This window comes from Rhinopithecus roxellana, chromosome 19, assembly GCF_007565055.1.
Source record: "Rhinopithecus roxellana isolate Shanxi Qingling chromosome 19, ASM756505v1, whole genome shotgun sequence".
NCBI lineage: Eukaryota > Metazoa > Chordata > Mammalia > Primates > Cercopithecidae > Rhinopithecus > Rhinopithecus roxellana.
Window position 1 is genome coordinate 21258326 of NC_044567.1, and position 12974 is coordinate 21271299.

General features: G+C 41.9%; 1 protein-coding gene across 4 annotated transcripts in view; it reads left to right on the forward strand.

Moving 5' to 3' along the window:
* Positions 1-12974, forward strand: part of ACACA (acetyl-CoA carboxylase alpha) — a 342596-nt gene that overhangs the window by 73319 nt on the left and 256303 nt on the right. For 2 of the 4 annotated variants that reach the window (XM_030923247.1, XM_030923245.1), the window contains exon 2: positions 9478-9524. The exons of 1 other annotated variant lie outside the window; for it this stretch is intronic. The gene's annotated coding sequence lies outside the window, so the exon portion shown is untranslated. Of the gene's footprint in view, positions 1-2822; positions 2953-9477; positions 9525-12974 lie in introns of all 4 variants that reach the window. One more of the 4 variants, XM_030923246.1, reaches the window with a different exon arrangement.

Sequence of the window (12974 nt, forward strand, 5' to 3'; positions counted from 1 at the left end):
CCTGTTACCCAGTTCCAAAGTCGCTTCCACGTTTTTGGGTATCTTTTCAGACAGTCACCCACTCTACTGGTACCAATTTACTGTATTAGTCCATTTTCATGCTGCTGATAAAGACAAACCTGAGACTGGGCAATTTACAAAAGAAAGTGGTTTAATGGACTTACAGTTCCATATGGCTGGGGAGGCCTCACAATCATGGCAGAAGGCAAGGAGGAGCAAGTCACGTCTTACATGGATGTTAGCAGGCGAAGAGAGAGATTGTGTAGGGAAACTCGCATTTTTAAAACCATCAGATCTTGTGAGACTTACTCACTATCACAAGAACAGCATGGGAAAGACCCACCCCAGTGATTCAGTTACCACCCACCAGGTCCCTCCCACAACACCTGGGAATTCAAGATGAGATTTGGGTGGGCACACAGCCAAACCATATCAGCCCGGGAGGTCAAGGCTATAGTGAACTGTGATTACGTCACTACACTCCAGCCTGCGTGACAGAGTGAGACCCTGTCTCAAAAAAAAAAAAATCCATTTGTGCTTTATGTATATAATATCTTCTCTTAGCTCTTTCAGGATAATAACAATGGTCCCTTTAGACTTCAGGTTTTTTTCAAGATAGTAATTTTTTTTTTTTTTTGAGACAGAGTTTTGCTCTTGCTGCCCAGGCTAGAGTATAATGGCGTGATCTCGGCTTACTGCAACCTCCACCTCCCAGGTTCAAGCGATTCTCCTGCCTCAGCCTCCCGAGTAACTGGGATTACAGGCATGCACCACCATGCCCAGCTAATTTTGTATTTTTAGTAGAGACGGGGTTTCTCCATGTTGGTCAGGCAGGTCTCCAACTCCTGACCTCAGATGATCCACCCTCCTTGGATTCCCAAAGTGCTGGGATTATAGGCGTGAGCTACTGCGCCCAGCCCAATAATTTTTTTTAAAAATTAATTAATTAATTAATTACTATTTTTGAGATGGAGTCTCGGTCTGTTGCCCAGGCTGGAGTGCAGTGGTGTGATCTCGGCTCACCACAACCTCTGCCTTCTGGGTTCAAGCGATTCTCCTGCCTCAGCCTCCCAAGTAGCTAGGATTACAGACATTCGCCACCGTGCCCAGCTAATTTTTGTATTTTTAGTAGAGACAGGGTTTCACTATGTTGACCAGGCTGGTCTCAAACTCCTGACCTCAGGTGATCCACCCGCCTCAGCCTCCCAGGGTTCTGGGATTACAGGCATGAGTCACCTCACCCAGCCAAGATAGTAATTTTAGACTTACAGAAAAGTTGCAAAGGTAGAACATAGAGTTCCTGCGTACTCTTGCTCAGGGATTACTAATCGTTAATATCCTTTTTTTTTTTTACTTTTATTTTAGGTTTAGGGGTACATGTACAGATTTGTTATATATGTAAACTCATGGGCATTTGTTGTACAGATAATTTCATCACCCAGATACTAATTAGGCCTAGTATTAATAGATATTTTTTCTTTTTTTTTCTTTTTTGAGATGAAGTCTTGCTCTGTCACCCAGGCTGGAGTGCAGTGGCACGATCTCAACTTACTGTAGCCTCCGCCTCCTGGGTTCAAACGATTCTTGTGCCTCAGCCTCCCTAGTAGCTGGGATTACAGGTGTGTGCCACCACGCCCAGCTAATTTTTGTATTTTTAATAGAGATGGGGTTTCACCACATTGGCCAGGCTGGTCTCAAACTCCTGACCTCAGGTGATCTGCCCGCCTCAACCTCCCAAAGTGCTGGGATTATAGGCATGAGCCACCACGTCTGGCCTCAAAAGATATTTTTTCTTATCGTTTCCCTCCTCCCATCTGCTACCCTCAAGTAGGCAATTGTTAATATCTTACTTACATAGCCATAATACTTTTTTTTTTTTTTTTGAGAGAGAGTCTTGCTCTGTCGGTCAGGCTGGAGTGCAGTGGCACAATCTTGGCTCACTGCAACCCCTGCCTCCTGGGTTCAAGTGATTCTCCCACCTCAGCCTCCCAAGTAGCTGGGATTACAGGTGCGTGCCTCCCTGCCCAGCTAGCCATAATACTTTAGTCAAAACTATAAAATTAACATTGGTATAATAGTAACTAAACTATAAAACTGTATTTCCTGTTTTTTTTCTTTTTTTTCCTCCAGAGATAGGGTCCCTTTCTGTCACCCAGGCTAGAGTACAGGGACTCCATTATGGCTCATTGTAATCCGAAACTCCTAACCTCAAGTGATCCTCCTGCCTAGGCTTCCCAAAGTGTTGAGATTACAGGCATGAACCACCATGCTGGCCTTCTGTACCTTTTCTTTTTCAGTGGCTTTTTTTCTATTCCATCATTTAATGTAGGATACCACATTGTATTTAGTGGTCATGTCTCATTAATCTCCCCTGATCTGTTACAGTTTCTTAGTCTTTCCTTTTTTGTAATGGCTTAGTGATTTTGAATAGTACTGGTCAAGTATTTTATAGAATGTCCCTAAATTCAAATTTGTCTGATATTTTCTCATGATTAGACTAGGGTCATGGGTTTTTTGGGAAAATACCACACAGGTGGTGAAGTTGCTTCCCTCCCCTCGACCCCTGTAGTTTTTAATGGTTTCTTGTTCCCTGTAATCTCTTTTCTTCAAGTTGCATTTTTAAAAATCTACAGGTAGTTATTTGTTTTTAGTCTTTCGTGAAGTTTTTCTCAGACATCTGGTAATCTTTATTGTCTGTTTATATTTAAGAGGAAGTATTGAAAGCTGATTAGAGATGGTTAGCTTACTACATTATAATCTGGTTGGGCAACTCAATTAGGGACGTTGATGTTAGTAACTTTAGGTTTTTTTTTCTCCTTGAGCTGGTCAGATTCTCCAAAGATGGATCCTCTGGGCTGGGCATGGTGGTTCACACCTATAATCCCAGCACTTTGGGAGGCCGAGGCAGGTGGATCACGAGGTCAGGAGTTCAAGACCAGCCTGGCCAATATGGTGAAACCTCGTCCCTACTAAAAATACAAAAATTAGCCAGGCGTGGTGGTGCGGGCCTGTAGTCCCAGCTATTCGGGAGGCTGAGGCAGAAGAATCTCTTGAACCTGGGAGGCAGAGGTTGCGGTGAGCCGAGATCATGCCACTGGACTCCAGCCTGGGCAACAGAGTGAGACTCTGTCTCGAAAAAAAAGAAGGATCCTCTAATCTCTCTCTGGGAGGGTGACAATTAGGGAAAGAGGACCAGGAAATCTTACTCAATATATTGACATAATTTATTCATTTTCAGTATTGTACCCTGCCCCTTACTGTTGCTGGTATCCCCCAATCTAGAAACCCTCTGTTTAACCCTTTCTAGAGAATAAACCTAAAGTCTCAGGATGGTAGCAGCAGGCACCTGACTTCACTAACTGGGGAGAAACATCTAATGATCTGAAGCTTCGGAAACAATTTCAACCAATCCTCCTTATTTTCTTTAGCTCTCTTTCACTTCCACTTTCTGAACATTTTGGAGACTCTATGATATAAATTGTGTTGATTGTAAGTTTACCACAGTTGGGCTATGATTCAGTTTTCTTGGGCTTGCCTAGTCATTTATTGCTCTTCTGTCTGCTTTCTAAGAAAATTGTCTTCCTGTTGTCTACCCAGACTTTTTAATTTCTTTTTTGGTCTTTTTGTGGGTTATATCTTTTTAGTTTATTTATTTATTTTTATTTATTTTTTTGAGAAAGAGTCTTGTTCTGTCACCCAGGCTGGAGTGCAGTGGCATGATCTCAGCTCACTGTGGCCTCTGCCTCCTGGTTTCAAGCGATTCTCCTGCCTCAGCCTCCCAAGTAGCTGGGATTATAGGTGCATGCCACCACGCCCAGCTAATTTTTGTATTTTTAGTAGAGACGGAGTTTCACCATGTTGGCCTAGCTGGTCTCGAATTCCTGACCTCAAGCAGTCGACCCTTCTCATCCTCCCAAAGTGCTGTGATTACAGGTGTGAGCTGCCATGCCCAGCCCAACCCACTGTCTTTCTTCAGAAGTTTGGCAAGATTTATTTAAAGATTTCTTTTTTTTTTTTTTTTTTTTTTTTGAGACGGAGTCTTGCTCTGTCACCCAGGCTGGAGTGCAGTGGCCAGATCTCAGCTCACTGCAAGCTCCGCCTCCCGGGTTCACACCATTCTCCTGCCTCAGCCTCCCGAGTAGCTAGGACTACAGGCGCCGCCACCTTGCCCGGCTAGTTTTTTTGTATTTTTAGTAGAGACAGGGTTTCACCGTGTTAGCCAGGATGGTCTCGATCTCCTGACCTCGTGATCCGCCCGTCTCGGCCTCCCAAAGTGCTGGGATTACAGGCTTGAGCCACCGTGCCCGGCCGTCTATTTAAAGATTTCTTGAAAGATATGAGAGCTTTTACCAGCTACATCCTTGAAAAATATTATACATCCCTGGACTGAGAAATGGGACAGAGAGTTACATTATGATATTTCCTCTGACTGCTGTACCCTAAAAGAATACTCTCTTGGTTTATAAAAAAACAAAAAGCGACTGGGCATGGTGGTTCATGCCTGTAATCCCAAAACTGGAAGGCCGAGGTAGGAGGATTGTTTGAGCCCAAGAGTTTGAGACCAGCCTGAACAACATAGCAAGTTCAGGCTGGTCTCAAACTAAAGTTCAGGCTTGTCTCTACTAAAAATAAAAGAAGTTAGCCAGCTGTAGTGGCGTGTGCCTATAGTCCTAGCTACTTTGGAGTCTGACCTAGGAAAATCACTTGAGCCTGGGAGTTTGAGGCTGCTATGAGCTATGATCACTGTTCATAGCCAAGAAAACTGCCTGGGTGGCAGAGAGAGACCCTGTCTCAAAAAACAAACAGCAACAAAAAAAACTTCTAGCTGGCTCCTGAAGGAAATGACCTCGAGCTCTGTTATAACCATTCATATCCAGTATTTCTCGTAAGTTTGCATCTTCTGCCATCTGGTTCTTATTCAAATGTCCCTTCTACATGGAATGCTTCTTCCTCTCCCTCCTTGCTTATCTTTCCAGATTCATTTCTAATATCTTCCTACTCCACCTCCAAGTTTGGACAAAGTACCCTTCTTTTGTGTTTCTACACCTAGAGATTATTATTTTTAAATTACGTTATTATTTTAACTTAAAACAATTTTTTTTAGAGATAGGTTCTCACCATGGTGCCCAGGCTGGTCTCAAACTCGTCGGCTCAAGCCATCCTCCTGCCTCAGCCTCCCAGAGTAGTGGGATTACAGGTGTGAACCACCACACCTGGCCTAGAGGGTTTTTTTTCTTTTTAAAAAAATTTTTTAAGTTCTTTTTTATTTTTTATCTTTTTTTATTTATATTTTTTGTAAGTGTTTTCAGAGATTATTATACTACTGTAATTGTATATTTAGATGTCTATAGCCACTTAGCTAGGGACAAATCTTATTTATCTTTGAATAATCAGCATCTGTTTCACTATTTGGAATGCAAGTTCTTGTTATTTTAAAATTTAAAACTTGTGGTAAATTAAAATAGTTTTTAAAATAAAATTCTCTGTAATCCTTCTATGAATCACTGAATTAAAAAATAAAATTCATTAAAAAATAAATGACAAAATGAAAAAGGCAAATTCACTTATTCTCTTTGAAAACATCTTTTGTTTGTTTGTTTGTTTTTGAGACAGAGTCTCACTCTGTCGCCCAGGCTGGAGTGCAGTGGCTTAATCTTGGCTCACTGCAACCTCCACCTTCTGGTTTCAAGCAGTTCTCTGCCTCAGCCTCCCAAGTAGCTGGGATTACAGGCACCCGCCACCACACTGGCTAATTTTCGTATTTTTAGTAGAGACAGGGTTTCACCATCTTGACCAGGGTGGCCTTGAACTCCTGACCTCGTGATCCACCTGCCTTGGCCTCCCAAAGTACTGGGATTACAGGCGTGAACCACTGCACTGGGCTTCTTTGAAAACATTTAAGTGAACTTACTATGACTTGAGAGGCAAGGACATGTTGTATAAGCTTGTATAGTTTTATCAGTGGCTACAAAAACTAATTGCTGCCTCTTTATTAGAATTGCTTGGAAAATACAGTGTAATTTGAGTTCAAGTAGAATATGCTAACTAAATTTGGTAACATCTGTTGTATTTATTTAGAAAAATATATCTGGGCTGGCCGCAGAGGCTCACGCCTATAATCCCAGCACTTTGGGAGGCTGAGGCAGGTGGATCACCTGAGGTCAGGAGTTCGAGACCAGCCTGGCCAACATGGTGAAATGCTGTCTCTACTAAAAATACAAAAATCAGCCAGGTATGGTGGTATGCATCTGTAATTCCAGCTACTTGGAAGACTGAGGCAGGAGAATCGCTAGAACCCGAGAGGCAGTGGTTGCATTGAGCTGAGATTGTACCACTGCACTCCAGCCTGGGTGACAGATTGAGACTCTGACTCAATAAAAAGAAAAAGAAAAAGAAAAAGAAAAAAATCTCTGAATGAAATGCAGGCAGATTTTTTTTTTTTTTTTGAGACAAGGTCTCATTCTGTTGGCCAGGCTGGAGTATAGTGGCACTTCAGCCTCAACCTTCTAGGCTCAAGTGATCCTCCCACTTCAGTCTCCCAAGTAGTTGGGACCATGGTCATGTGCTACCACATCCAGCTAATTTTTTTTTTTTTGGTAGAGATGGGGTTTTGTCATATTGTCCAGGCTGGTCTCGATCTCCTGGGCTCAAGGGATTTTCCCACCTCAGCCTCCCAAATGGCTGAGATTACAGGCATGAGCCACCACTCCTAGCCCAGGCTGACTCTTAAATACATTAGCTGTAGTTAGCTTTACCGCATTTTCAGGAACATAAGGCACAGTTTGGGAGCCTTCTGCAAAAATTTTCAAGAGTCTCCAAATAAAAGCTGAAGAATACATTATATATATAGTGTATATATAGTATGTATGTATTTAAAAAGTACATATATGTATATATATTAAATATATATATATATATATTTTTTTTGAGAGAGAGTCTTATTTTCTCCGCAGCCTGGAGTGCAGTGGTGCATTTTCAGCTCACTGCAACGTCTGCTTCCTGGGTTCAAGCCATTCTCCTTCCTCACCCTCCCCGGTGGCTGGGATTACAGGTGCCTGCCACCATCCCTGGCTGATTTTTGTAGTTATGGTACAGACAGGGTTTTACCATGTTGGCCAGCTGGTCTCGAACTCCTAACCTCAAGTGATCCGCCCATCGTCGCCTCCCAAAGTGCTGGGATTACAGATGTGAGCCACTGCACCTGGCCACATGATATATTTTTTAAATAAAAGAGAATTTGGCATTGTCAACAATTTTATATAATGAAGAAAATAATTTTTATTTGAATAGACAGACTAGATCTGGAAAAAGGCCTTGTTTTAGAACTAAGACAGCAATTATACGAACCTTCCCCAAAGGTCAGCTTCTTTTTTAGTCCTCTTTCTGGAGAAAGAGGTCTTAACCTAATTCCGGGCAGGAGTTTAGGAATCCCAAACCTGCATGCAAGGAACATTTTGTATGAAGGTACATTTTTGTCAAGAAAAGGTCCATAGCTTTTATCAAATTTCCAACAGTTGAGACAGTTTTAAGAATCATTGGTTTATGTACTTAACTGACTGTCTTTGCTGTCTAGTGAGGTTATAAACTGGAGGGAGTGAGGGAGTAAGGATTAGTTGTGGCTTTAAGACTTTTTTTTTTTTTTGAGACAGAGTCTTGCTCTGCTGCCCAGGCTGCAGTGCAGTGGGGTGCTCACTGCAACCTCCACTTCTCGGGTTCAAGTGATTCTCCTGTCTCAGCCTCCGGAGTAGCTGAGATTACAGGCACACACCACCACACCTGGCTAATTTTTGTATTTTTAGTAAAGACGAAGTTTCACCATGTTGGCCCAGCTGGTTTTGATTCCTGATCTCAGGCGATCTGCCCATCTTGGCCTCCCAAAGTGCTGGGATTACAGGTGTGAGCCACCACATCTGGCTGCTTTAAGACGTTTTTGACACAACTCGTAATAAAATGTCATTTACATCATGACCTATATATAACTGAAACAAAAATTTATAAAACTACAGATACTCTCATAAACTATGGTATATCTTAACATTTCTATCTTATTTCATTTTCAAAATATTGGTTATAACTTGCTAAATTGATTTCTTAATGTTTTGCTGGGTGGTAACCCATAATTTGAAAAACACTGGCCTATTGCATTATAGTTTACAAAATCGTTTCATATATTCTTAGTTTTCACAGCAGTCCCATGACGTACAAATGACCTTCTTTAAACTTAATTATTCATTAATTTATTTATTTTTGAAATGGGGTCTTGCTATGTTGCCCAGGCTAGAGTGCATTGGCTTTTCACAGGTGTGATCATAGCACACCGCAGCCTCCAACTCCTGTACTCTAGCACACCTCCGCCTCAGCCTCCCAAGTAGCTGGGACTATAGGTGCACACCACTGAAGACTTTCTTTTTTATTTTTACAGATGAGGAGGCTTGTCTGTAAAATATACAGAGATGTTAAGTGACCCGTTCAAGTCTGCAGTCACTTGCAATACTTGACAGAGTCGAAGTTTGAGCTTGGTTGGTCCTAGGTTTTAACTCCAGCTTCACTGCATCTTTGGTTACATGATCTAAACTTTTTCCTTCCTCTTCTCAATTGTAGGGAATAATACTAGCGCAGACTCCATAACTGGATAAGTCCTAATATCCTAAATCTTGTCCCTTGTCATTTAGGGGTCCTCTCTTGGAAGTTTTAGATTTCCCTATCAGTGTGAGAGGTTCTTTCCTTTTGTTTCTTCTCTGTCCTGAACCAGTGGTTCTCAACGGTGTATTTGCATCAGTGTCAATTAACTGTGGAACTTAAAGTTGATATCCCTGGGCCTCCAGCTGCAATTCTGATTCAGCAGGTCTAGGGTAGAGTTTAGACTTTGTACAAGTTTTAAAAGCTCCACAGGTGATTCTTAAACATAATCAGAGTTGAGAATTTCTACCCTAGATACATTTAAATTGTCAGGCTTAAGAAGGAAACCCAGGATTTGGGGAGCTGCTAGAGACTCTTTGATCTCTTACAGTTTAGGGACTTAGTATAATGGTGCTCTGTCTTCCCCCTGGCTCCCAACCTTTGTGGGTAGGTGCAGCCGCTTGGAAACATAATCAGAGGTTAAGTGAATTGTAGAGAATCTAGTGGTTCTTTTCTCCCCACTACCTCTTTTTTGATGAAATATTAGAAATGAAAATGTTGAAATGTATTCATCGAGTATACAATAGGAAAAGCCACCTTGTGAAATGGTAAGCTTGTTCTATTGTTTAATATTTTCATAAACAATAAAGTATGTAATGTGTTTGATTTACAGAATTGAACAAATAATAGTTAAACTGTTAAACCTTGTGCTTTAAGTTAAATAATAGATTTGACCAGAAAAATAGATACTTTGTATATTATTACCTTTGTATTATGCTGAGCAAAACAGGAATTGACAAAAGTTTGTTTCTTAAAAAAAAAACAAACCTTAAAATCTTTCTCTCTTTTTCTCTTTAGTTCTTTTTGGAGGTGGATATCTACTCAGACAGTAAGAATTATAAGAGGTCAGTTACAAATAATACTCCTTCTTGTTTACAATGTGATAAAAATTTTGTTCATGTTGTAAAATATCAAACTGTAGGCTTTTGTGTTAAAAGTTGACTTCCACAAAATAATATAGGCAGATTTAGGGTGGATAACCTGAAGTGAACAAAGAGTCTAACAATGGTACTCAACTATGTTCTCTCTTTAATTCAGGATTAGAATCAGTGGAAGTGAGACAGGCTGTGGAGTAGCTTCTAGAGTGTCTGGACAGCTACTCAGTGATTTTCCATACATGACCTCTCTTTTCTGTTGGTCTGTAGGCTCGTGCCTGGGAAATACTATTCAGTACAGTTGCTGGACAGGCTTTTTAGCTGTTCACACTGAGTTGCCTCCAATCTACATAACCGTTTAGAGAAGGCTGCCTCCATGGTCTTCTTAGCTAGGAACTTGAGGCTGGCCTTATTGAGACTCTCACTTATTAGCCCAGAAACCATGTTTTATTAACTCTTTCTTTTTCTTCTCCCATGGAATCAAAGAATTCTGCCTTTTTTTTTGTGGATTTTCTCTTTTGTGTGGTCACCTAACTTCAGTCAGACTGCAAGCTGGAATCTGCACCTGAGTGCCTTGTTTATTTACCTTGTGAAGAAGGCACCCATTATGTTCTGTTAGTTGGGATGGGATTTTATTTTTTGGATCTACTGTTATTTTTAAACTTAACTATTTACTGCTGTAAATGTGAAATAGGCTTTTTGCTGTTGTAACTTTTGATGTTCTTCAGTGTGGTCAGTCTGTTGGAACGTTCCCCTCCCTCCCCCTTTCTTCCTTTTTCCCTCCCTTTTCCCCTTTTCCCTCCCTCTCTGCCTTTTTTTCTTCCTTTCTTTTTTTTTCCTTTTGAGGCGGAGGGAGTCTCTGTCACCCAGGCTAGAGTGTAGTGGCGCAATCTCAGCACACTGCAACCTCTGCCTCCTGGGTTCAAGCGATTCTCATGCCTCAGCCTCCCAAGTAGCTGGGATTACAGGTGCCCACTGCCACGCCTGGCTAATTTTTTGTATTTTTAGTAACGATGGGGTTTCACCATGTTGACCAGGCTGGTCTTGAACTCCTGATCTCAGGTGATCCACCCTCCTTGGCCTCCCAAAGTGCTGGGATTACAGACATTAGCGACTGTGCCTGGCCAAAAATAATGGGAGCCCTTTAAAGGTTTTTTTTTTTTTTTTTTTTTTTTTTTTTTTTAAGAGTCTTCCCTCTGTCACCTCCCAGGTTTAAGCGATTCTCCTTACCTCAGCCTCCTGAGTAGCTGGGATTACAGGCACACGCCACCACGCCCGGCTAATTTTTGTATTTTTAGTAGAGACGGGGTTTTGCCATGTTGGCCAGGCTGGTCTCAAATTTCTGACTTCAGGTTATCTACCCGCCTCGGCCTCCCAAAGTGCTGGGATTACAGGTATGAGCCACTGCACCTGGCCTGTATTTTTAGTAGATGTGGGGTTTGCCCATGTTGAGCAGGCTGGTCTTGAACTTTTTTTAAGACCTAATATTTCAAGGGAGAAATGTATAGTAAATTTAGACAGTAAATTTTTTCTGTTGCATGATACTTTTTTTTTTTTTTTTTTTTGAGATGGAGTCTCGCTCTGTCACCAGGCTGAAGTGTAGTGGCGACCTTGGCTCACGTTGCATGATACTTTTATATTTGATTCTAGTTTTATTTTATTTTATTTTATTTTTGAGATGGAGTTTCACTCTGTAGCCCAGGCTGGAGTGCAGTGGCGTGATCTCTGCTCACTGCAATCTCCGCCCCCTGGGTTCACGGCATTCTCCAGCTACAGGTGCCCGCCACTACGCCCAGCTAATTTTTTGTATATTTAGTAGAGATGAGGTTTCACTGTGTTAGCCAGGATGGTCTCGATCTCCTGACCTCGTGATCCACCTGCCTCATCCTCCCAAAGTGCTGGGATTACAGGCGTGAGCCACTACGCCCAGCTGATTTTAGTTTTAAAGATAAAAGTTAGCTAAAGTAATCTCCAGTTCACATTCAGGAAATGTTAGGCTGGGCTCAGTGGCTCACACCTATAATCCCAACCCTCTGGGAGGCCAAGGTGGGAGGATCACTTGAGCTCAGGAGTTTGAGACTAGGCTAGGCAACATGTGGAGACTCTGTCTGTACAAAAAAACAAAAAGTAGCCAGGCATAGTGGTACATGCTTGTAGTCCCAGCTATTTGGGAGGTTGAGGCAGGAGGATTGCTTGAGCCTAGGAGTTTGAGGCTTCAGTGAACGAGGATCATGCCACTGCACTCTAGCCTGAGTGACAGAGCAAGACTCTTCCCCCGCCCCCCAAAAAAGAAAATGTCTGTAGTTTTCTTTTTGTTTTTTGAGACAGAGTCCTGCTCTGTCACCAAGGCTGGAGTACAGTGGTGCTATCACAGCACACTGCAGTGTTGAGCTCCTGGGCTCAAACGATTCTCCCACCTCAGCCTCCCCAGTAGCTGGGACTACAGGTGTATGCCACCACACCCAGCTAATTCAAAAAAATTTTTTTTAGAGATGGGATCTCACTATGGTGCCCAGGCTGGTATAGGTTTTCTTTAGTTTTGTTTTAGCAGTCCTGCCAATTTGTTAATTACTGTTTTATTCTTGTACCACAGTGATTCTCAACCTTTAGGGCTTGTGAAAGCATAGATTAACGGATGCTGACCTGTAGGTTCTGATACGGTTAGTTGGTCTGGGGTAGGGCCCAAGAATTTGCACTTCTAGCAAGTTCCCAGGGGATGCCACTGGTCCACGGACCACACTTTGAGGACCACACTACTCTAACGTTTATAAATGCTGTTTGTCTCTGTAAATGAATAAACTGTGACTCAGGAATTACACCAGAACAATCGTGCATATGTAATTTTCACATGTTCAGTGGTGATTCCCAAACATTTTAAAGTATTGATGGTTTCTCATCTGATATCAAGCACTATTGTCCACCTACTTTCATACTTCACAGTGGGTTATAGCATACAGAGTTATTAATAATACATTTATTATCTATTAATGTACCGTATCTTAGAGCACCTCAAAATCACAGTTGGGATTTATTTATTTATTTATTTATTTATTTATTTATTTGCAGTTGCAAGATTTAATAGAGTGAAAACACAGCATACAAAGGGAGGGGACCCAAAGAGGGTAGCCATTGCTGGCTCGAATGGCTGGGTGTATATCCCGATCATTGTCCCTTCCACTGTGCTCTCAGGCAACAGATGATTGGCTATTTCTTTGCCTCCTGTTTTTGCCTAATTAGCATTTTAGTGAGCTGTCTTTACTACCTGATTGTTCAGGTGTGAGCTAAGTTACAAGCTCCGTGTTTAAAGGTGGATGCAGTTACCTTCCCAGCAAGGCTTAGGGATTCTTAGTCGGCCTAGGAAATCCAGCTAGTCCTGTCCCTCACTTCCCCCCTCTCAATAGGAAAACCCAAGTGCTGTTG